This window comes from Sturnus vulgaris, chromosome 1 (assembly GCF_052056855.1).
Source record: "Sturnus vulgaris isolate bStuVul1 chromosome 1, bStuVul1.hap1, whole genome shotgun sequence".
NCBI classification, from domain to species: Eukaryota; Metazoa; Chordata; class Aves; order Passeriformes; family Sturnidae; genus Sturnus; species Sturnus vulgaris.
In genome coordinates, this window is record NC_142243.1 from 102,846,334 (window position 1) to 102,870,946 (window position 24,613).

At 38.8% G+C, this 24,613-nt stretch overlaps 1 protein-coding gene and 1 long non-coding RNA gene across 3 annotated transcripts in view; one reads left to right on the top strand and one right to left on the bottom strand.

Annotated features, from left to right (window-relative positions):
* The window catches only part of CDH7 (cadherin 7), a 92,342-nt gene extending 91,260 nt beyond the window's left edge, over window positions 1-1,082 (bottom strand). Inside the window, exon 1 of one of the 2 annotated variants that reach the window (XM_014870889.2) lies at window positions 972-1,082. The gene's annotated coding sequence lies outside the window, so the exon portion shown is untranslated. Of the gene's footprint in view, window positions 1-84; window positions 185-971 lie in introns of those variants that run through there. The other variant, XM_088172737.1, reaches the window with a different exon arrangement.
* Window positions 853-24,613, top strand: part of LOC148225383 (uncharacterized) — a 175,588-nt gene continuing 151,827 nt past the window's right edge. Inside the window, exon 1 of the long non-coding RNA XR_015806605.1 lies at window positions 853-1,003. This is a non-coding gene — a long non-coding RNA (uncharacterized LOC148225383). The remainder of the gene's footprint in view (window positions 1,004-24,613) is intronic.

Sequence of the window (24,613 nt, forward strand, 5' to 3'; positions counted from 1 at the left end):
CAGAATCAGAGCACATCACAAGTATTCATCTCCCATCCTTTCCCACATCCCGGGGAAGACATCGTTTGTAGAATCTTGGCTCACCTGAACTACTTCACCTTTTGAAAGCAGCATAAAGGCTAAACCATATCTTAAAAAGGGATTTTTTTTTTTCTCCATTAGCAACTAGAAGTCTGAGGATCCAGATGACAAACCTCTTGCTACCGGTGTACACAGCCTATAGTAGGAAAGCAGGACATACCCGTGTGTGGATATGTGGATGGATTGGGGGACGGGGCGGAGGGGGAAGGGTCAGCATCAGCCAAGCACTGCAGAGCTAGTCTTACCAGCTGAATACTAATCAAAGAAACAGCTCCCATAATTTCAACATTTGCAAACTCTAGAACATCCTTGACATAGAAGGACGAAAGCCCTGGGAAATAACTCAAGATATTTCCTTGTCTCTGAAATCTTTTGCACTGTAACATCACTGCCAGACTTCGAGCCCAAGCAAGACAGCTGCTTTGGCTTGGCAGAAAGGACTGAGACAGTCAGGACTTCGGGCTGCCTATATTTTGCAGAAGTCTGTGTTCCTCCCTTCCCCCACCCCACTTCCCCGCTTGTCCGTGAGACTTCTCCAAAGAGTCAAGAGTGATGCTATTGTTCTCTTATTTCTCAGAAGGTGCACACGCGCTTATAGTCCCAGTACTGTCACTTTCCGCGGTTTCCTCACCACACCTGGTGTTGGGGGCTCTCACGGCCGGTCCCAGCCGCGCTGCCCGGGCCGCCCCCAGCCCGGGGAACGCGAAACTTACGGCCGCGGCCGCGCCGCCCCCGGCAGCTCCGCAGAGCCGCGGCCGCGCTCCGGGCAGGAGCCGCTCCGGGGGAACAGCACACAGCCCTTTCCTGCAACTGCTCCGACCGCCCTCTGCCTACATAGGAGGGGAAGGGGAAGGAAGGCAAGGAAAGGCACAGGTGCAGCCAGCACTTACCTGCTCCCCCTTTCCCTCGGCTGTCCAGCTCGGTGAGTATTTTAATCCCAAGGGCCGGCGGTGCCTCCGCGACGAAGGGCTGGCGGGATGCTCCCGAGCGGGGGGGGCGGCTGCGGGCGGCCGGGCGCCCACCGGGCATGGGGGCTGCGCGCCCGCCCGCGCACTCGCCCGCGCCCGCGGAGACGGGAGCGCTGCCGCTGCTCCGCTCCTCCTCCTCCACGGCACGGCGCGGCACTGCACAGGCAGCCGCTGGGCACACGGTGGGAGAAGTGGGTGCCGGTGCCAAGCCCAGCTCCGACTGGGTGCGGATCGTGGCTGCGGGAGGAGGAGGAAGAGGAGGGAGGGAAGGAGCGGGGAGGGAGGGAGAAGGCAGAGGAGGTGGGGATGCTGCTCTGGGCAGGGGATATCACGGCTCGGTGGCTGGAGCCGGCTGCCAGCTCCGTCCGAGGGCGCGCGGAGGCGGCACAGGGACTCTTTGTACCTCCCGAAGACCCAGCGGTGGCTATTGAAGCGGGATCCAGGGAGCAAGCAGCCTGCCCGGCCCCACTACCCCCCCGCCTCTTCTCCTCCTCCTCCTTCTTGACAGGATATACAGATGGAGTCCTTTGGATAAAAATCAGGAGCCGGGCTAGGGGGTGGGGCGGGAACCAATCTCTCTCCCTATTTGCATTTGAAACGGAGAGTTGGAGGAGAGACTTCAAGATTTGGGGGTTTTTTGGTTTTTGGTTTTTTTTACTTCTCCCCCCTACAACCCACCATGCAATTTATACTACAAGCTGCGACTGAGCTTTCGAGGCGTGAAGACAAAGTCGCAAAACTAAACGGAACTTGCGGAGACCCTGCTTTAAAGCTTTGCCCTTTCAGCCTGCCCAGCCTGGCCCTTGTGAAACCCACATTCCCTGCCCTGGCCCGTCCTCCTGCCTGGCGTGGGGCAGCCGCGGGCACTGGCCGGGCCGGACCGGGGCGGCCTCTCCTGGTCCCTGTCAGGGCACGGAGCCACCACCGACCTGCTCGGGGGACTCAAAACCTCGCAGCCCTGCTGCCCTCTGTCTCCCCAGAGCTACTGTCACGCCTCCCCGGCTACTGGTTATACCGCGGGGTGGTGGTGAGCGGGGAGAATTAACAAAAGTAAAAAAAAATACGTTGAATAACTAAGGCAGGTGCTTTCCCAGAATAAAGGGAGGAGGGAGCGGAGTGTGCGCAGCGGCAGCAGGAGAAGGTTCCGTGTCACGCTGGGGCTGGTGCCCGGCAGCACCCACGCACAGCCCCGCAACCCCGGAGCTGCTCGGGGCAGCCGCTCCGGGAAACGAGTACCTGCTTTGTTCGGACGAGATCCGGCCGTGAAAGCCGCAGCACAAACTTTCTGCCTCATTTCAGCACTGCTGAAGCCCTTTGGGTCTGCAGAACGAAACAGATCTACAACTGAAACGTGATCAGCCAGGAGTCAGCACGCCTCCTGGAGAAGAAAAAAAAAAAAAAAAAAAAAAAGAGCAGAGGTTCCAAATGTTGGCAGAGCTGCTGAACTGACATTTTCCACGGACAAAAATATTTTTAACACGTACTGTTTTTAGAACAATGGACTGTACCAAGGGCAACTGTAAGATATGCACCTTGGCCAATGTCTTTTGGTTTATAGAAACCAGAAAAGCATTTTAACATGATAAAAACAAACTAATAATGTGAATATATAATTACTTTTCATTCCTACTATACATTATACTATGAAGTGTGTTGTCAACACTGATAAAGCAATGTGTAGATGAAGTCACTTCAGTAAGAAAAAAACAGCAACAAAACAATTGGTTTGGATCACGAAGGTTTTTTTAAAAAATAATTTTAACTTCTGAATTAGTTTGTAGCCTTTGAATACACAAATGCAGCATGCATGACTATTTTAACAATGTAATATGTAACTGCTATGTGTTTCTTGTCTTTAAGCATCACTTTCAGACGTGATTTCCTCTAATCAGAGGGAGGCAATTCAACATCATGGCATTTTTGAACTGAAGAAGTGGTTTAAAGAGAGCAACTAGAAGCAATCTACATTCCCCAAGTTGTGGAGTGTCTGAGTGCATGGTTACAACTTAATAAGATGTATTCAGGCAAGAAAATCCTGAAACATGATTGCACACAGTTGCTTAAGATTGTAATTAAGGATTCGCCTTCCCTTTGTTCTCCTTCCTCCAATCCCTAATTCATCTTTTACAAGTTAATCAAAATAAGGCTCTTTGCACTGATCCTTAGAGGACACGGTTCAAGGACAGATTATCTTTTTATTATTATTATTATAAAATATCATAAACACCTCTGCTTTGTCGTCTTTCAAATTCATTCAGAGATGTAACCATGAAAATTTATCTTTTACGAGTTAATTCAGTAGCTATGAGTACAATGATGAAAAGTTAAAAACAGAAAAAAAACTTTGTTTGCAAATAGGAAGATATATAAAAAAAGAATCTACAAGGGGTCATTAGCTTCTTAAACTTCAGCTAAGATCCTCAAACTTTATATTTGCTCTTCAGGTTCAAAATAGGGACTAAATAGTTTTTCACTCACTTAAAATCATTATAAAGGAAGAACTCTTTCTTATTAATTTTGATTCTGATCCAGATATTACTAATGGAAAAATAGAATAGTCAATTATCACCCAATTAAAAAGCTTTCATGTGTAGCTTCACGGAGTATTTAATGATGTTCTTCCTAACAGACCTCTCTCAAGGATGTGCTTTATGTTCCAAAAATCTAGCCTCTCAAGCAAAACCTTTTGTTAAATTGTGTGTAAGTGAAAACATTTAAGCTTACTTTTACTCTGTTGAAAATAGGATACATACTTTTGTCTTATTTTTTTAAATGCTTATATTGCCATATCAAAATAAAATGTATGAAACCCTTTGACTTTCATGGGAGTAAAACAGTGACTCCAAGCAAAATATGTGACTAAGCAGACCAATTTAATTTCATTGCACAGGCAGAATAAAATATAAAGAAGCAATTATTCTTAGTCACTTTTGGCAAACTACCATTTTTAGTAACATAAGCAAATGTATATTTTTTAATACAATTTGTTCTTGACTGTCTTGCTTGTGGGTTTTTGCCAATGAGTCAGTCCATTCCAATGCATTGACGGGATCATTTTGGCAGGAATCCATGCCTACAACGCTGTTGTGTTTCTTTCTAATATGTTTTGTAGTGCATTTACTCATCCTGAGAGGTACAGGTGTACCACTTCCAGAGGGAAGTCTACAGTTTGCACAAACAAACCTTGGACTATGCTAGAATGTCTCTTAGATAGGCTCTAAAGAGTAACTGCAGGCATCAAAATGCATTGGTACTGGAACCTTTCCCATATTTGAATTCTGAAACCATCAAGGATGCCTCTTCACACTACAAGTTATGTTGCTGTTTTGTAGAGTGGATCCATAGGCAGATTTAGGTCCACAAAACCTGAAACTGCATACCTTGGAACATGTTGTTAAATTCTTCTTAGACAGTGAGAGCTTTGGTGGCCACCACTTATGGAGGATTTTGACTTGAAACGCAAAACAAATTGTTTAATGGTTGTATTCAGTCCCCTGAGCCTCTGGCTGTCTCTCAGTATTAATATTTCTATCTATACACTCATTGTACATGTTCTGAAAAAGAGCAGTGTCAGGTAACTGCCACCTGGGTCCTGGTAATTCACTGTGTGGGGAGAAGCAACTTCCATTATGCACTCAGCAATAGAGTTCCTTCAATATGAAAATGTATTACGCTCAGAGGCAAAATGCTAACTTTTCTTAAAAATTTATGTGGATATTGGTCTTTCATAAAGCAAGCAGAAGAGCTTGCAGTTTAGTATCTTTTAAAGGAAAACATTTCTTAACACAATTAACACGTATTTTCCCTTTAGAGGTATGAATGTCTCTATATGTAACCCTTAGCTAAGCACTTCAGCTGTCCAGAAATAATACTTACAAGTGGCTATAATTCTGATTTGAATATCTTACCTTCTGTATCACTGAGGGGAAGTCACTGTGCATTGCTGTGGTTACAAGAGCTCTGATTCCAGTCTAGAAGCAAGCAATGTTTTTCTTCAATCTTCTTTTTTTCTCATTTCTACAAATAATAGAAGGCAAAAAAATAAAGCCCACTGAAAATGAAGACACTCGTGGCCTTTGACAAGATATTTAACAGAGGGGTGTCTCTGACTTTCTGTACCCTAACAGTTATGGTTTAGTTTCCTATTTAAACTTTGAGATTCTGGAGACAATTACAATGTTGTCTATATTCCAAGAGTGTTTTCCATCCAATATAGAACTACAGGGGACCTGCCTAACAATAACAAGTTCAATAACCTGTTCTTTAGGATATATTTTGCAGAATAGCCTCTAAAGGCATGTCGGCCAAAATGATGCAATAATATGAACTAAATTATACTAAATAACTGTGGTGATTCAATTGAGGAATTTATGAGGTCACTTTGTGCATCCACAACTACCCAGTCTGCTTAGGAATTGTTACCTTATCAATTCAGCATCACTATCATGGCTCCATCTGTCCCTCTCTGGTTCCTCTCTATCTTCCCTTGAGTTTCTACAATCTTTTGATAACATATTTGGTCCACATATACTGACAAATATGAGTAACTGATACATTTACAAGAGTGGTATTCTTCAAAAGTAAATCTAGTTAATCTAAGGCAATGTAACAGTGAAAGTAATAAGAAGTCACAGTTGCCTGAGTTAATAAAAGTGAATGCAGTTAAAAATGGAGTTTATGTTGTCAGGAAGAACTGAGAATAGCAACAAAGGGAGTTGTAGGAAAAGAACTTGTAAAGTTAAGAAACTGTAAATTGAAAATAAGTTTGTTTAATCATAAGGAAGCTGCAAAATTAAAAGATTCTACTAGTGAGGGTAATTTATTAGTCACACACCAGTAAGAACAGCACAAGAATAAATCAATTGAAATACAAACACATGGAAAGAATTTTGAAAATGTCACAGGATGATGGTGGCAAATGGCAGGTAGGCTGTCAGAACACTGAAAGGAGAAATGTAGAATTTCGTTATGGCCACACAGGAATGGGCTATTTGTACAAGCAAGGATAGATGGCTTAAAAAAGCCCTAAAACCAGAATGGAGGCTGTGTGGCCAGGCTCCAGATGCTATTCATCATATTATAAGTGGATGTACCAAGCTGGCCAGCAGTTACATACAATACAGAGTGACAAAGCTGGCAGTGTGGTACAGTGAGTGTTCTGCAAGAAGTATGAATTACCAATAGAGGAATAAAAAAAAACCCATCAGCAGCAAACAAAGGTGCTGATAATAAAAGCATTAATATTATTTTAAAACATTAGAATTAAATAATAAAAGGGAGGGCTAGGAATAAGAGATATGAAATGAGATGAGAGGATTAAAAGGGACGCAGAATGGTTAAAAAAATATTTTTTTTCTGTTTCATTAAAGAATATTGTCCAAACAAAAAATGATCAAAAATTCAGTCAGGGCAGAAGCAGAAAAGAATTCAGTTTCTGTATTCTCTGGATGGAGAAAAGCATGCAAAATGCCAACTACTTTATATTCTTGGACCCACATGAACATTGCAATGGTGTTAAGTTAAACAATAACTCTCTATCAGACATCACATAGCTGCTTTTATGAGCATCTCTTGATGAACACAATCATTCAAATTGTGTTCCAAAAAGCACATGGGTCTCAGATTGATGCTTCATGGTGGCAGGATCCTACTGATGGAGAAGAAGCATCACTGTCTTAGAATCAGCACTCCTCTCTTTTTTGACGTATGCTGGAAAAAATAGGTTAGATGCATTTCTGCTGGATATTAAGATAAATTCTGCCAGGCATTCATACTGTGGCAAAACTGATGCAGTTTTTTCACAGGAATTGTGATAGAGAATCACAATTTGTCTGATCCTATGAAAAGCTATACATAGGAAGTCCAATTGACTTCAGGGACTTTTGCATGCTTCAGGAAGATTGCTACTGTGTAGCATCCATCAGAAAATCTGCAGCTAAGTTATTTGTGAAAAATGCCCATATATACACAATTAAACCAGTAACTTCCCATACATAGCAGGATGTCTGTCTTCAGACCAGACCCTATACTCTGCATCAACTATACAAAATTAATAACTCCTCCACTGACCTCTAAACCCAAACCAGATCTCAGTGTTCCAGTGTGATTTGTCAAAACAAGATTGAACACTTGCACAAACAAAATCGGTGATTACAGCTGCAATTTTAGAAGTATTTTCTGAATAAATGGCCTGAATTATGTATACTTCTGCATCATAACTGGCATTCAAGATGCTCATAACCTTCCCTGTGTGAAAACTTTAGCTAAGTAAGCAACTTTTTTATTATTATTGGTAGGTTTTTCCCCTGACCACAGCAAAAATTGGACAAGCACTCTCTCTTTTAGAAAAATCCTCCCAAAACTGAAGACAAAACCAAGGCAAAAAAATCCCCAACAGCCCCAAAACACATTTTCAAAATGTAGAGTATTATAAGCACAAGAAACACTAAAAGCAAGGAGCATGCTGATGGCCCTTCCTTTTCCCTTTCAAGCAATCCAACTTTTCAAGCTTGGATGTTAAATGAAATGCCATTCTCTTATACCTGAATATTTATGTAGAAAGAATTCTACACCAGTATGTGAGCAGTTGTATTCGAAGCAGATGGAAGTGTCTTCTGAGCGAGTTAGAGAAAAAAATATCACTATCTTCATCATCCTGAACTGCCCACTCTCAAAATTATTTGGTGTGAATGCTAAAGGAGACATAATTTCACATGTCAATTTTCCACCCAGCTAATGTATCCATCAAATTTTTTATTCCTTAGGAATGACAACTTAGACATTACTTTTATACTTTAAATGTTAAAAACCTTATAAATCCCCTAATCCTATCCAGCTTCTACCTTTCCTTGGGACAGATTCTGCATTTATTAAAATCAGTGGGAAAACATTATTTAATCAATGGGACAAAAATAAGTTTTATGAAAACCCTGTTATTGTTGGTTGGAAAACTAGCTCAGAATATGAAGCATAACATTTTGTATCACTCCTGCAGAAGATGGTGGAAATCTTTGCAAGTCCCAAATGGTGGAGGTGAAGATGCAAAAAGCATTACACCAATAATTGTGCTACAAGAATAAAACCAGAGCCTGATCAACCTTATTTCCTTCTACACATGGCTGTAAGTGTAAGGAAAAAAAACGGGCTGAGGGCAGATGAAAGAAAATAGCAGTTCTGTGGAACTTGCTTCCTCCCACATTTAGCCAGTTAATAATGCCCTAGCACCAGAAGCAATTCACTCAATCCCCTTCAGTCTTTTATCATATTTCCTCCAATCTGGCCTTTGGAGACATCAGAGCCGGTCACTGGGATGCTGTGCCTAGTCATTCAGCACCACTGACCTTGGTGTTACCAGCCCTGTGAGCCCTGCTTTTTCAAAAGTACTGCTTTTGTTTTCCTCTGAGTCACTGAAATTTGTCATACATATTTCTGTTGGGAACTTTCTGGGACAAGGGGTTTTTAGGTCAGTCATGGGACACAGTGCACAAGCACCTTTATCTCTGTGTGAAGTACTACCAGATATTTACTTATTATTTACTACACACCTGAGTATTATACACACGAGTCAGTTACTCTAAGATATCCCATGCCATGAAGCTTGTGCTCCTCCACAGATATTCATCTTGCTTTTAATTTAATGAGCATGGCCTGACCAAAACAAAATTCAGTAAGACTGGAAACTCCACAGGATTTCTCCTTGAGAATTCTAGCAATATCTTTTGGGTCTACGGATATGTACTTATACCAAGCTTCATTGCAAATATATGTAATTGAATAATTCTACTAGACTTCCTCTGAGTAGCTTTTATTTAATTTACTGTGATTATCCTCAAAATAGGGGAAGGCTGATAAGAATGACTTCATGCATGGGATGCAATAGACATCCTCTGTCTCAAGGCCAACAAAAGAATAGGTGCCTTTTGAGCAGCAGATGCCTGCAGGAGGATAATATACCCACCGGTTACTCAGCTGCTTCATCTGTCATTTTTATGAAGGCATGTCATGGTTGGACAGAGCAAAATTGCCTGTGAAAAGCTATGTGAGGAAAAAGGGAGAGAGAAACAGGTAACTGCCTCTTCCTAAGTGCTGGATGGAATTAATGTTTATGGGGGAGGGGGGGAGAGCACACAGGAAAACAAACATAAGAAATAACTTTGTAAAATATATCTTCATACAATATCAGTCATCTCAGTAGTGCTAAAATGCTGCAGTTGCTCCACTGCTATTACTAGTTACTTTAAAAGATAAATTGATGTGGAAATTAGAAAGTAACAGATGTGAAGCAATCTTAAGCATAAATTCCTTCACACTTCTTATTAACTGTGGTTAAGATTTTAGTCATCGAACACCCTTTAGTTCAGACAATAAAAGCAAAGAAAGGAAAATTTAACTGTTCTTGAGTGTTGTAAGCCCACTGAGCTCTGTAATTTGCTGAAGATTTGTTTTCTGACACTTTCACCAGAAAAGGGGAGAGTGGGGGAGGGAGTGGAAAAGTATTCCTCCAAAAGCATTCTGACCCACAAAAAGACCCAACTGTATGTGTTGGGAAACATGTCCAAACACTTCTCTATTTAAGTCTTTCTTCTCTTTCAGTAAAGTGTCAGTAGCTCTTTGAATAGCTATTGGCCTTGGCCAAGACCCTAGTGAAAGGCAACAGATGTTGCTAAGACTGTACCCAGGCTATCCTCTATCCTGTTTCATTTCTGAAAGGGAAAAAGAGAGAAAGGGAGAAGAAAACTTGCATTAAATCACTGGACCATTTTGTACTTCAGCAAATCTGTTTGCACATGCTCGACTGGCCTCGCCTAAAAGGCTGAGCCTTTTGCATTCAGCCTGAGGTCAGTCCTAATGCTCTGTTCAGTGGTCCACACTCCTTTCACTCGGAGCAGCTGCCTCTGATTGCTAGAACAAATTGAGGTGATTCAGGCCACCAGCAGGGCCACAGTACGAGCGCTTTTCACCAGAAAGGGAGGGAAAGCCTTAGAACAGGACCAACTGGGGCTGCCCACAATAAACCGTAGGATTAATTTGATACAGTCAATATTAAGACATGCTCTTGCTGAAAAGTGGGCCATAGTGACATAAACTACAAGACAGTTGGACTGACAGAAGAGGGAAGAAAGTGGTGTTCAAACATTTATTAAGTTACACCTAATTATTTAATTGGGAGACATTTAAAATGGTAATAGTGACAGTTCAGGCTTGGGAATGACTTGCTGTTTAACCCCTGGCAGAATATTCATGGTGTAAGTGGGATTCAAGATCTGTTGCGTCATCATCTGACTCACAATATTGTTTGAAACATTGAATGCAAGTTCTCTAAACTACATCTGTGATTGGTTTAAAGAGAAGGATAATCAACAGCACTATTTCCTACCATATATATAAACTTGTTTCAGTGACTGGAAGTGGTTACATGGCTGTTATCCTAGGGAAGTAAAAAGAAAATGAAAGAGAAAAAAAGTTTAAAAAAAAAGAGAGAAAAAAATATTTGGTATTTACTTCTTTTTTTTTTTCTTTCCCATCTATGAAAAGAGATTAATAGCACAGAGCAAGCACTAGCAGTGAAAGATGAAGGCAAAACCCTCCCCCTTTCCCTGGTGCAGTCAAGCTCTTGCATTTCTTGCTTTAGTCCCAGCTATCAGATCACAATATTTTCTGCTGTGTGAAGGATCAGGCCAGCAGCTTTTCGAGTCTGAGGCCCAACAAAACAATACAGTACTGCATTAAGGAACGATACTAAGCACTTAGCACTTCAAAAGGAAGCACGCTTTGATGCCTCTGAAAGCAAAGCAAAATCTCTACAGATAGATAGGTAATTTTACCAGACTGGTCAAAAAATAAAAAAAAAAAAAAAAAAAAAAAAAGAGTGCTAATGTTAATTCATAAAACTGTGCATTTAAGATCAGGGAAAATTAGGAATTACAGCATTTAGTCTGGCTCTGCATTTAGATGGAATGGCTGGGTATAGCACACGGCCTTTGAAGTACGGTTATCCAAGAGGTAGCTTAGTAAGCTGAAGAAGAAAGAAGATCTTACTATTTACTTAATTAGCAGGTATAGAAACACAATTTAGGGGAAAATATATGCAAAAAACCTGTTTTTTAACTCAGAAAAATTGAGAAGTAGAAAACTGTCTAAATAGTATACTAGAATCTGTGATACAAGACCTCACAAAAACAAAAAATAAATTAAAAATATCTTTTAACTACTTGAATTATGGACAAAAAACAGAAGTACATCTCAATCTTCCTTTATTAGCATTTCATCCTATTACTTGCCACTGTTGTCGCATAGAAAAATAGAAAGAAAAAAAGAGTGGCATGTTCAAAGACAAGTTCTGAAAGAAGACCAGGAGGAGTTGTACCTTCAACAGAAAATTCACTTTTTTATTCTCCTTAAAAACATTAAGTAAGTAAATAATACATATCATGAAATCTTCATACCACTTCTTAAAACTTTCTTTTCTTTAAGGCATCGCATATGAGTGTATGAACTTTAAATAGCTGCATCTGAAAACTCATTCCCAATTGTAATATGTGTTTTTCAGCTAGGCAAGGGGTGGAATTGTGTTTCAGTGCCACTGACAACAAAGCCAGCTGTGACATTCCTCTTCTCCTTCCTTCCTACCCCCGGCGCTGGCACTCACACATGTGATGTCACCCCAGCTGAACACAGAGTGAGTCTACTTTGCAAAATAGATCAGTTCAGTGATTCAATCAAGAAAAAAAAAATTTCAATTAATTTTGTTTAACATATGTTGCTTCTCTGATCAAATTCACAGCATGAGTCCATATGTAACTGTGCAAAACACAGAGTATGGATGAGATGGCAGAAGCAAGCAAATTAAACTTACACTTTCAGTTTCCTTCAGAAACTTTCCAAAGATTCCTTCTTTGGGAAGCTTAATGTAAAAGGTATTTGGGCATATCTGCTGTTTTATTTTCTGAATTTGATCTCATTCTTCTAGTTGGGCATATGCTTTTCTGGTCTTCTCTTCTGGTTTTTTTCCAAGCCTCTGCCAAGTCATAGTTTCCTGCTATACAGATATCAAATGAGAAAGGGGAAGGAATTGAACCTTACCAAGGTCTTCAGTGGCAAGTTCTGGAGATGGAAATGGAGCCTTCTGGGATTAATCTGACAAGAAAGATCAGAGTCACTTCAGCATGCTTCTGCCTACACTTGCCAGATTTATACAGCATGTAAGCAGGAATGTATGACTGACAGTGTCAAACACTGCTGAGGAGAACAGTGGAAAGGGTATGGGCATTTGCCAGTTGTCAGTCTGATGTGATACAGGCTTTAATAAGATAGGCACAAAGGTTAGAAATGGACTAGATTAATGTCTGATAGAAGCAAATTCTCATTTGGGCTTCCACACCGTTTCTTCTTATGCATAAAAGACAATAAAATAGTAGTGAGTGTGCAAGAGCTTGTGCCTGCCCTTTCTGCACATCCTATTTAAAAAAATAATATTAGTTCCCATGCTTTCATATTGAAGGTACAGGGCTCAGTATTCGGGTTGAATACTTCACATAATTCACATTGTTTTGGTGACACACAAAAGAATAGTTATATATACTTGTGTGGTAGCCTAAACCCCAAATACTCAAGCCCTCAGAATTTAAGCAGATAAGGTACTAGAGAAAAGAAATTTTAAAGACCTCCTCATTAGAGAGAATTCACGGATATTTCTATACCATGTTTTAATAAAGGTACCATCCATATCATATTAGTTATGCTCCAGGCACTTTCAATACTGAAAGGAAAAGGCAAGAACAGTAGAGATCTGAGTCTGACTCTCTGTATGTGTATGCCTCCTAATTGCTAGCATTGACCAAAGGTCTAGAAGAGTCTCTGATGAGTACAACATGAAAAGGAAAAAATCTACAAAGCTTATTGTTACAGAGATTTTTACGTTCTTAAAGGGTTAGTACTATTTGGGATAGTTAACAAAATACATAATAGAAGCAGGCAATATAACTGATTGAGAATTTCAAGAGCCTTTTGAAAGATTTCTTCTTTTGAGGATATTAAGCAATGAGAGGGGATGATGCACAGTCATGTCATGGATTAAAAACTAATTAGGAGACAGAACAGAGCAGGAATGTATTCCAGCTCACAACCCAGAAGTGAGTGATTGTTTTTACACAGTGCCAGAGAAAACCTTATTTGCACAAAACCGCACTCATTGCTCTCCAGTATCCTTATAAATTAAAGAAAAAATAAAACACTATTTCAAAACATCCTTCTTTCCTTTTTCACTCTAATGATATAGAGTGATCTTTAGCATCCAAAGGATGCCATGAATTTAAGTTTTCTTCTTGACTAGTTACCTGGAAAAAAGAAGTAAAAAGGGAATTTCAAGATTAGCATAGCATTCTTTTTCTACCTAAAGCAAGCTGATGACATCTGAAGGGAAATGTTCAGCTCTGAAGTGACTTCTTTCTCTGCAGAGAACTACACTGGTGGTAGTTGGCATGCAGGATGATCACCTGACTAATTCCTTGTTTACATGCCATACCTACATTTGGCATGCTGGCAATTCCAGGGCTGTCAAGAAGACTAGACAACAGTTCAGAGATTTCGCCCACTATGGATCCATGGGAACACTTCAGAGCAAATTATGCCCATTTTATCCATTTCTAGTCCTTCATGGCACTCCCTTCAGTAATGTTTATTTGCTGCCCAGGACCTCTGGCACCCTCTAGCATATGGCCATGCTAAAGGGATGGGTGATCCCTGTAATGCCATGTTGGCTGCAGAGGATACCCCAGTGAGAACTCATTATCTCAGTTTAGTTCACAAGCCTCACTCTGTTTGAGCCTTGAGGCCACAGACTGCATGTAGTCTCCTAATGAAGTTTGGAGCCTAAGGTAAGGACCTTCTCTACAAAGTAAAAAGGTTTTTACTGCACAGGGATCTGCTATCCTCCTTCTTTTTAAAACTCAACAGAACCTGATAAGAGATACAGTGAATATAGACTGAAATGCGAACAACTTAGGAACGTAGTCAAGGATTTAGTATCAACTTCAGGCCTGTTTTCACTAAAAAGGGACTTCACTCATTCCTGGCTTGTGCAGTACCATTTTAGTCATTTGCCAGTATCTTTGAGTTCTGTCAAAAAGTATCCAAATGAAAGACAAACTAAAAGATTATAAAGAGTTTTGATCTTGATTTAGCTTTAAACCCAGAATAAAGAGATGATTTCTGGGTGAGAGGATTAGCATATACACAAAGTTACGCTGCACTGTAATCCGTTGATACAGAAATAAAACATCAGAGAAAGAGAATCAGAACATGGATACAAAATAGTTGACTCAAAATGAGATCATGAATAACAGAGGTAATGAAGGTTTTAGGAGATGAAAACTGGAGTTGGTTTGCACACAGTATTTTTCTTTGAGAAACCCTTGCACAATTGTAAGAGTTAGGGCAGCCCACTGGTTCACTCAATCTCTTCCTTGTACAACTGCCAAAAGGCTTTCTTCACCCACGTCTACTTGGAGAATTCTGCTTTTTTTGCACACAATGCATAAAGTAGTATATTTTTGTATATAGAGACATATTGAAGTGCTTCGTGATTCAGGGTTGAATTTCTGGTTGCAACCAAAAAAAATGTCAAAAGTGGAGGCAGACTATGTGATAGGAAGTGCCTGTGGAGAGGGCTCCAGGACTTCAAAGCATCCAACACTGGCCACTTTCTCATATAGTGCATATGCTCAGGATGTGAATCAATATCACAATTCCTGTGTAATAATAGAAAAAGGTGGTCACAGAACTAGTCACAATATTGCAGAACACTTCTAAGTGCATATAGTGTGAGCATAGAGTCCCACCTATACCTTTCTAGAACAATTCAATGATGTGCTCTTTCACACAAGTTTTTACCAAGATGGAAGGCTGTGTCTATTACTGAACAGCTTTAAATGATGTTTCATGAAAGTGGGAAACAGCTAAAGGAGTTGCATGATACTATATTAAAAATAAGTCTTCTTTAATGTAATGTCATGCTTTCTCAAAGCACTTTGTAAGCATGAACTAATTAATACTTAATAGAGTATACAGTAGTATTATTTTTTATTTGTGAAATACCCTTAACTATTTTACTTGAACAGACAAGAAAAAGCAATGCTAATAGTTTCCTATAAAACCCTTTTAATATGTTTATCTTCTTTTTTTTATGAGATTAAATCATCAACGTCTTAAAATAAAAGCATTTCACTGTTGTTGAATTTAAATATAGTTTTTACTTGGCAGCCAAAATGGTACCCTCACCAGTTCTAAAATCTTACAGTCATGCTATTTTTAATTTTTTTTAATTATCCTTCTTCTTTTATTATTTATCATATTTTGAGATTTGCCTAATCCATACTTATGGTTCCATATGTATGGTTTTGTATCTATGTGTGCTTTTGCACATGTATATGTGTGTGTGTGTATATATATATGTATATATATATATATATATATATAGTTCCTTAACTACTTAGTCAGACAAAGCCCTCACTGAAGTAAAAAATAATTTTATTAGCCAGATAGTGAAGATTTAGTATGCAGATTTCTCCCCAAGACAAAGTGTTCCATAAAGTAATATTTCTTCACTTGTCCAGGCTACATAGGTTTGAAAATATGCCACTGAGTTGAATACCACAAAAAAAACCCGTACCTTATGAAGTACTTTATGATACTTTAGGTGGTGGTTCAAGTTAAAAAAAGTTTAAAAAAAAGGCAAGCATAAGTAACAAAAACCCCACAACAAGCTGTAGGATAATGTGAGATTAGGTCACCCCAAGAGAACACACTTCTTAAAATATTTAAACTGCGGAGGTTTTGGACCTCTTTTGCTGTTTTCAGTTCAGAGTAAAACATTTTTCTCTATTTGACTAGACTGAAAGTATAATTTCAATACTTTTCTGTTAGGAGGCAATTACAAAGGGGATGTAACTAATTACCAGCTTAGAAGCCTCCAAAGCATTTTATGGTCTTACCTAGGATATACAAAAGCATTTGAATGTTGTTCCAAATAACAAATTTATAGAGAAATTCCACTTTAAAAGACAGCTCCCAAAAAAAAACCCCTACAGTACAAGGGATATGAAATATTATGTTAGTTAATAATATATCAGCTACTCTGTTGTAACAAAATAAAACTGATAAAATTTGTCACTTTAGAATTTTGCCACTGTAGAATAGTTGCAGGTTACACGGTTAACTGGCCTCATCAGACACAATGAAAACACTCACAGAATAACTGCAGAAGAAATCTGCTATGGATTCCCATCCAAATATATTTAGCCCTTAGCAGTTCAATTATTTGGTCCAACAGCAGTCCTTATACTTTGAAAAAAAAAGTACAGAGGAAATTAAGTGAAAAGTGCACATAATTTAACAGAAGAAATCTATAAAAAAGAACAGGAATAAGTCATAGTTCAATTATGCTGCAGTCTGTTAAAATTCTTACAATATAAAGCATAAGCCATGAAAACTTGCATATCCAATTAAATACATTTAGAGTGAGTTTTGGGTTTCTTTTCCTGAAACTAAATTCTAAATTTAGCTTTGGTCTCCCAAGTAATATTTATGACATCCTTAGATATCTTTATATAGAGAGAGATTAAGAAAACTTATTTGTATAAAGTGGAGGAAGAGAATATATTTTTAGAGCTTTTTAACTTCAATTGTTATTTTCAATTGATAAAAGTATCCCCCTGAAAAATCTCAACCGTATTTTTCTAGTTGTTTTATGTTCAGTAAATACATCAGTCTTAACATAGAAAAGGACCCAAAGAGCACACAAACTAAATTTATTCATAAGAAATATCATGCCTACTCAGAGTCACTTTGTCCCAAGCATGATCTGTAATTAAAGAGATTATGGTAAAGGGCATTCCACTACTGCTTGTTACAGTGCCTTTCAAAAGAAAATATATTTTAAAAGAGCATTTATTCTCAAATAAAAGGAAGAATGATGAAAAAAACCCTGATGTCTGGTGAGGTTACTATTTTCTTACGGGCGTGAAGGAAGTGAACTGGATATCAAATGTCCTCTATACTTCCAAAAATCCTGGTTGTTATCAGACACTGAAATGTATAAAAAACAAAGCACTCATCTATGTTACTGTAAAGTGGAATGAAGAAACCTTGAGTAAAAATACATAGTACTATCTTTAAGAGATAAAAGAACATTTTAATGCAGTATATAAACAGCCAAAAGAAATGTGTTTATAAGAAGAAAAATATTGATTTAAAAAAAAGAAAGAACAGGGGATCTGAAGGAAGGATTCTCTATTCATTTTGTAGAAATAAAATCCTTTAATATCTACAGTGAATTTTTAATTCCCTGCATATAAAGTAATAATCATTGTAAACTGTGAATACAGAGACCTCCCAGCCTTATGGCTAGAATGAGCATTACAGCATTACAGCTGCAAATGTGTGCTACAGCCATCATTTCTAAAACTAATTTTAACTATGTGGAACACTGGACTGATTTGTCAAACCTGAACAAAACTCTGTCCCTAACAAAGCTGTTCATACTTAGATGAGCTTGTTGACAGTAAGAATGTCAATACTGTTAGATTTACAGGTTCATGAAGATGTAGATGATACTTCATTCATTAAAATAAAAATACTTCATTCATTCTACCTTTAGCTCTTAGATTCTATAATTTAGTTCTGTAGATTCTATACATCTAGGGAATACATTTCCGACTTTGCTATCAAAGTCTGGAATGTAAATACACATTGAAAATTAGAAATGTAAGAATATGAAAATTTCAATTAGTTATTTCGTTCATCACCGTAGTTCTGAGATGCAATCAGAAACCAAAATGTAGTCACTTTCCAAGTCAGTTTACTTAGTTTACCTAGAAGAAAAAATGCATCAAACTAATCTGCTTGGATGTAACAATATAAATCAATAACCCTACACTTTAGAATTAATGTAGAAGCTGAATCAAGGCAAGGCCTATTAAAATTAGTGTAAAAGGATAAAATTGTAATGCATTACATATATCTATATTCATTCACTAGTCTGCACATACAGCTTCTCAAATGAATGAGTGCTATGCAATTTGTATGTTGAAACAACTCTGCAAACAATGCAAGTCCCCTGAAATAGTACAATTTTTAATTGTAGAGTGTCTAAATTTAGACATTTAATGTTTCAAATTTATTTTTATATTTTTGAATATTAGCCTCTTTCTCTTCTAGAGAGTCCTTCCACTCTAGGTATAACTGTTTGTATAACTGATGAACAATCTCTCAAAACATAAAATGTTCTTCTGGGCAGAGATCCCAGGTAAGGAATCACTGGAACTGAAAGATCCAATGACTAATAGAACTGTGTTTCAAGTCATCCGTGGGGTCAGTTGTCTGTGGCACAGCACTGAAGATTGATAACAATAAAATGTATTCTCCACTCAGCTCTCATTTGCTTGAGCCTGAGAATCAGGATTCCAGCTCCATAAATTTATTGAATCTCCTCTTTGAAAAGCATTGCATAAGCTGCACTTAACCTGGCCTTGGTTTTCTTTAGAGATTGCTCAATAACTGATTTGTCCTCCACTTTTGTTTTGACCTCTATTTCATGTTGATTTGGGGGCATTCTGCTGACAAATTCACAGCAACATTTCCTTTGCAGCAGCTTGCCCTGTAGCTGAACTCAGTGGAGAGAAAGCACAAGGTGTAGGGCTGATATTCTTGCTCTTTTAAAATGCATCTAAACGACTTTGAAATAGATTTAAAGCCCATGCCACAATTTCTTGGACACATTAACGAGGACCATCCTTGCTTAAATGAAATATAAATGGGAACAATAAGAAGTGTCAAAAAAGGGGAACACCCACACAAAAAAAAAAAAGTCACTAAAATTTCTGCAAGAAATATTAGCTTGGGTAGAATCGTACTTACCGTTCTTTTCACTATACCATCAAAAGAGACATTGCATCACTGGGCACAAGGCGGGTGTATTGGGTTTGCATGGCCAGGTTTTGGTAGTGGGGGGGCTACAGGGCAGCGTCTGTGAGAAGCTGCCAGAAGCTTCCTCCATGTCCAGCAGGGACAATGCCAGCTGGCTCCAAGATGGAAGTGCCACTGGCCAAGTCTGGGACAATTAGAAATGGTGGTAATGCCTCCCTGGTAACATAATTAAGAAAAAAATAAATTAAAAAATTATTGTGCATCTCTAACTGTGGCCAGAGAAGAGCAGAATAAGAATATGTGAAAGGAGCAACTATGTAGACACCAAGGTCAGTGGAAAAGGAAGGGCAGGAGCTGAGATCCACCTGCAGCTGGAGCTGAGATTCCCCTGCATCCTGCAGGACAGACCATGGTGAGGCAGCTGAGCCCCTGCAGCTGGTGGAGGACGGTGGGGATGCAGAGATCTGTCTGCCTGCAGCCCTGAGGGACACCCACACCGCAGCAGTGGAAGCCTGAGGGGAGGCTGTGAGCCCCTGTTGGAGCAGAATCCTAGCAGGGACCTGCAGACAAGAGCCCACTCTGGATCAGTTTTCCTGGTAGTATTTGTGGCACTCTGGGGGACCACGGTGGAGCAGGCAGTGCCTGAAGGACAGCACCCTGTGGAAGAATGACTTACATTGCAGCAGTTCACGGAGAATGGCTGCCCATGAGATAAACTCATGTTGGAATTAATGGAGAACTATATCCCATGGCAAAGACCCCACACTGGAGCAGCAGAAAGATTCCTCTCCTTGAGCAGAGGCAGAAACAAGGTGTCATGAACTGACCATATGTCCCATTCCCTGTCTCTCTGTACTGCTTGGTGGAGGAGGTAGAGCTGGGAAGGAAGGTAGGGTGGGGGAAAGGTGTTTTTTAAGGTCTTATTTTACTTCTCATTATCCTGCTCTGATTTCGTTAGCAATAAATTCAATTAATATCTCTAATTCAAGTCAGTTTTTCCCACGATGCTATTTGGTGAGTGATTTCTCCTAGTTCTTATCTCAATCTATAAATCCTCTGTTAAATTTCCTCTGCCTGCTCCACTTAGAAAGGGGAGTGATAGAGAAGCTTTGGTGGATGCCTGACGTTCAGCCAGGGTGAACCCATTGCAATAGGGAAAGTCCAACTTAGTTTCAATAGTTACTTCAGAAGTTCATGATGTTCCTCTGGTTTGTGATGCTTTAAGACCAGTTTGGCTACCAAACTTGTTGGTCTTGTTTTTTTGAAAGTTTTACCAAAGAAAAGTTTTAGGAAATAATATCTGAAGAAGACTGAGCAACTTTCTCCCTGTCATCAAAATCAAATCAGTTTTACTGTGTGGGTCTAGGAGTTAGTTATGGATGCAATCCTTTATGCCAGAGAAAGAATTTCAACCTAGAATATGCACTTCATCAAAAGTTTCTATTTTAGCAAGTTTGTTTAAAATCAAGAGTGTACCCGAGGATTTCTCTTTTCTGGGTTGTCAAACATGTTGTTACATTTTTCCCTTAAAAACATTTTCTATTGAGTATGTGATTAACTCTAGAAATTTCATGCAGTGACTGTCTAAGTCATCCAAATAGTAAAAGGATGACTAGCCTTTATTCCACAAGTGTTCTTTTTGAGACATTGGCCACAGGCTTGTAAGAGAAGACTCTCTTTAACAGTGATCTTTAGTCATTTAACAAGACACTTGAAAGTCAGTACTGCTTTAAAAACCCCAACAAGTTGTGTTTAATACTAATGATGAATATTAACATGATTTCTTTCAGTAATTCTCCCACATAAAAATTTCTAGAATTCAATTAGCTGTAGTTGAAGAGCACAATTTTCTCAACAGAACTTGCTTGTCTTATGTAGGACCGTGTGAACTATTTTGCCACAAATAATTGCTTTTCACAAGCCTGCTCTGAGCTGCAGAATCATTTATAGACTTAAGAAAATTAAAAAGATGCTTTCTACTTATATGAAACTTTCTAGCTGAGGCTCAAATAGTGCTTCCTGATGCTTTATTTCACAATCTTTGCAATACAGAATAAGACCATTATGATCTTACAGATGGAGAAATTTAGGAAAAAAAATCTCTGATAACTTATATGCTGGAAGTTCTAAGCAGAAATACATACAGGACAATGGAGCAGAATATTAATATACCTATAAGCTAGGTAACCATGCAAATAATTTTACATGTAGTTATTAACAAAACTTACAGTTTTTTTATGTTTGTCAGGAAAATTTAGACATGTCTTTGAGCATACAAAAAATACTTGTCTGATACATCCCGGACCCAGTGTTAGAGCTAATACTACACAACATTTCTCTCTTCATCTTTCTAGATAGAGACACAGCAGCCAGAGCAGGGTTCCAGGAGGGCCAGTGGGCATCTACTGGGAGTTCCCATTTACTAGTCTAGCTAGTGCATTGATTGCTTAGTTGCTGTATATTGTCAAACAACAGTAGCCTTGTTGTTTAGAGCATATTGTGGTCAAATTGTGCTGAACCTGAGCAAAAAAGCAGACGAGGAAAAGATATCTCAGGCTGCATTTTCACTCATTGTGTTCAGAGGATTGCATGATGAGCCATAGTGGATCAGAGCAGGCTAACACATGTGATATAATCCACACAACTTATCTAGTTGTGTGGGTTTAAGTGCAAGTTTGGACATTATTTTGAAACACATGTGTCCTAGATCTATGGATTAACAGACTGTGAAAAGTTTTTTTTGTGTTTTTGTTTGTTTGTTTGTTTGTTTTGCCTCAAGGAGGAAAAATACTCCAGTGAAGGCATGCCAAAGGAGGGAACTTTGTGCTAACGTAAGATTACAAACATGTTGGTGTCTATTCCAGAAAATTCCAGTGAAGTCCATAGCATTATTCTGCTTTCATACTATCTAATTGAGTCCAATGTTATTCTTGAATTTCTCTGGTATCGCCCCAAACAAAGGAAAGCTGAAAATATTTGGCAGCGTTCTTTAAGAGTACACTACAATGTGTTTTCCCTAATACAAAAAGAACTAATTCACATGCAATGCACCAGCATGCTATATTTCACATTCTCACTCAGAAATATACACATGTACTCACTCTCACAAGAGTATACAGTAGCTGCAGTCAGATTTATGTCTCTGTGGAGCAATTTGAAAGAGTGTGATCCAGAAACTAAGCTGAACATTAAGCCTGGAGGAGCTGTTAAGCAACAAGGCTTTGCTGATTAAAACATGAACTTTATTTTAGTTTATTTAATTCATTTTGCATTCGGGTGTTTTATGTTAATTAACTCTTATGCAATTTTTATTAAATTTACTTTAGGCCCTAAATGAATATTTCAAGTTGCTATTGATAATTGTTTATAGACTATGGAACCCACATTGAATGTATTGCCACATTTAATTCCCAACGCAATTATGAAAAAGAAGAGTTTCTCTGTGGTTAAAGACAAGGATAGAAATTTAGGAGGTATAAATATAAACAGGAACCTGCAGTGTACTCACTGTGTAGGCTGGAAAGCTACAACTTCTTTATACTGGGATAATGACTGATTTTTGGAAGAGTAGCAAGTCATAACCTTTCAGTGCTTGGAAGAAGATACCTTGGAAGACCTAGTTAGAGGATGCTCAAGCCGATAGTAGGCCCTCAAAATGAATTATTTGAAAGATTGTGCTTTGTAGTGGAGGACAGGGAGAGTTACCTCAGAGGAAAACTCCAAACTTGTATTTCAATCTCCTCATTTGTATTTAGTCATGGTTGCCTGCATGTTTGAAGTGCTTCAAATTCTGTAAATGCCTTATGAAACAGATTCAGTTCTGGTATAAGCAGATACAGTTTGACTGGCAGTTGTACTACAACACTGGGTAATCTTTTAAGTAACAAGTACTATCAGTAATAACATTATTAAAAAGCATTACTATCTTAGCTTTGCAGTGCAAGGCAGAGTGGAAAGATGATCTTATTGTTACAGGACAGAAGTTACGAGTTAGATATCCCGTGTCCAGGTTTATTATACACTTACTTAGCAAGCCAGGAGTAGTGTCTTCACAGGTCAGCAAATGCCCTCTCTGCAAAGCTACATAAATTGTTGAGATTAATTTTTCTGTTTCTATGTTTAGCACCACCACAACAGGACAATTAAAAGGTATTCTGAGACATTAACAGACGTTTTTTGTTTGCCCTGCTGATATTCTCTGAAACAGTCTAAACAGTTTAAGTACTGTTATTTGTTACTATGCTTGCTTTTCCTCAAATTAGTTTTTAAAATTTTGAAAAGTGCAAAGCTGGCAACAGCAGATAATAAAATTCATTTATACACAGGCTAGGAACCTCAAGAAAGTGATGTTCATTAGCCCCTTTCACATCTGGAAATTCTGCAAGGTGGTTCAGCTCTTCGGTGTCTTCTCTCTTAAAGCCACTTAAAGATAGTAACATCTGTTCTAATGGTTTTTGCTGATTGGTATGCTTGATGAACAGGAAATGGGCTGAAATCAGCAGTTTGTTTGTAGGCCAAGCACTGCAAGTAGAAATAAGTCCAGGCAGTCAGCTTCTCTAAAAAGAATCAAGTGAAATGGTCCTCTCCAGGGGCAGAAGAACTTGCAGCCCCAGCAGATGGCTGCTTTACCCACAGGAAGCATCTCTAATCAGGATGTTTGTAGAATGATGTGAGGTCAATGAAAAATGGTGCTAGCCATTGTGTTAAAGGACTGAGGAAGTATAATGGTTTTTATCACTTTGCTTCAGTCTCTTTACTAAAAATAAGAGATGGTGTTATTTTCTCCCTGCAGAAATTGGTACTATCCTGTCCACTGACCCTATGAAACAAGTGATAACAGCTACTGAGTTCATAAATGTGAGAGGTCTTCTGGAGTTATAGATGGATACAGCCATGGAAATGTAGGAAGTTGAAAAGGAAAAAAAATCGTTTTTATGGCCTTCTCTAAAGAGAAAGGGCAATATTCTATCTTGGAGTTGGTGCTTCAACATCTTCATGTGGAATAGTTCTTTTGGCTAATTTAGAAAATGTCAGTAGTGTTACAAAGGGGGATTCTTTTGTTGTTTGTTTTCTGACCACTCTTCAGGAACACGTCTGGGAAAAAAATTCTTGGAGGAGTCTGTAATGCTTCTTCCACTCTTCCTTATGTCTTCCATTTTAGGGGCTTGCTGAAATCAAGCCAACATTTTTCCTTCCCACAGAAAAATATGAAAAGAATAGCAGTGCTATGGGAAGAAACCTCTTCAAGGACCTTCAGCAGAGCAATTACATTATGGCAGAAAACAGATGGCAGATCTGAGTATTGGTAAAAGGATGTACAAGAAGTTAATCTCATACACATTGTGATTTTTTTTCCCCCTCAGCTTCTGGCTTCTCTCCTGTGTTTTTGGTACACTGGCTAACATGGGTGACTGATGGCATGGATAACCTGAGTTCCATTCCCTCATTAGTGTTGCTAACTGCAAGAGGAAAAAATGCCAGTTTGTGCTAAAATCATGTTAATCATTAAAAACTTGTAAATTTTTTAAAGTTATCTCAAACTATTAAACTGAGAAATAGGACAAATGCAATTTGTTAAAATATTACACTCAGTGAAAAATAGAGCTAAAGTTAAATTCCTACTTAACATTATTATCTGATAA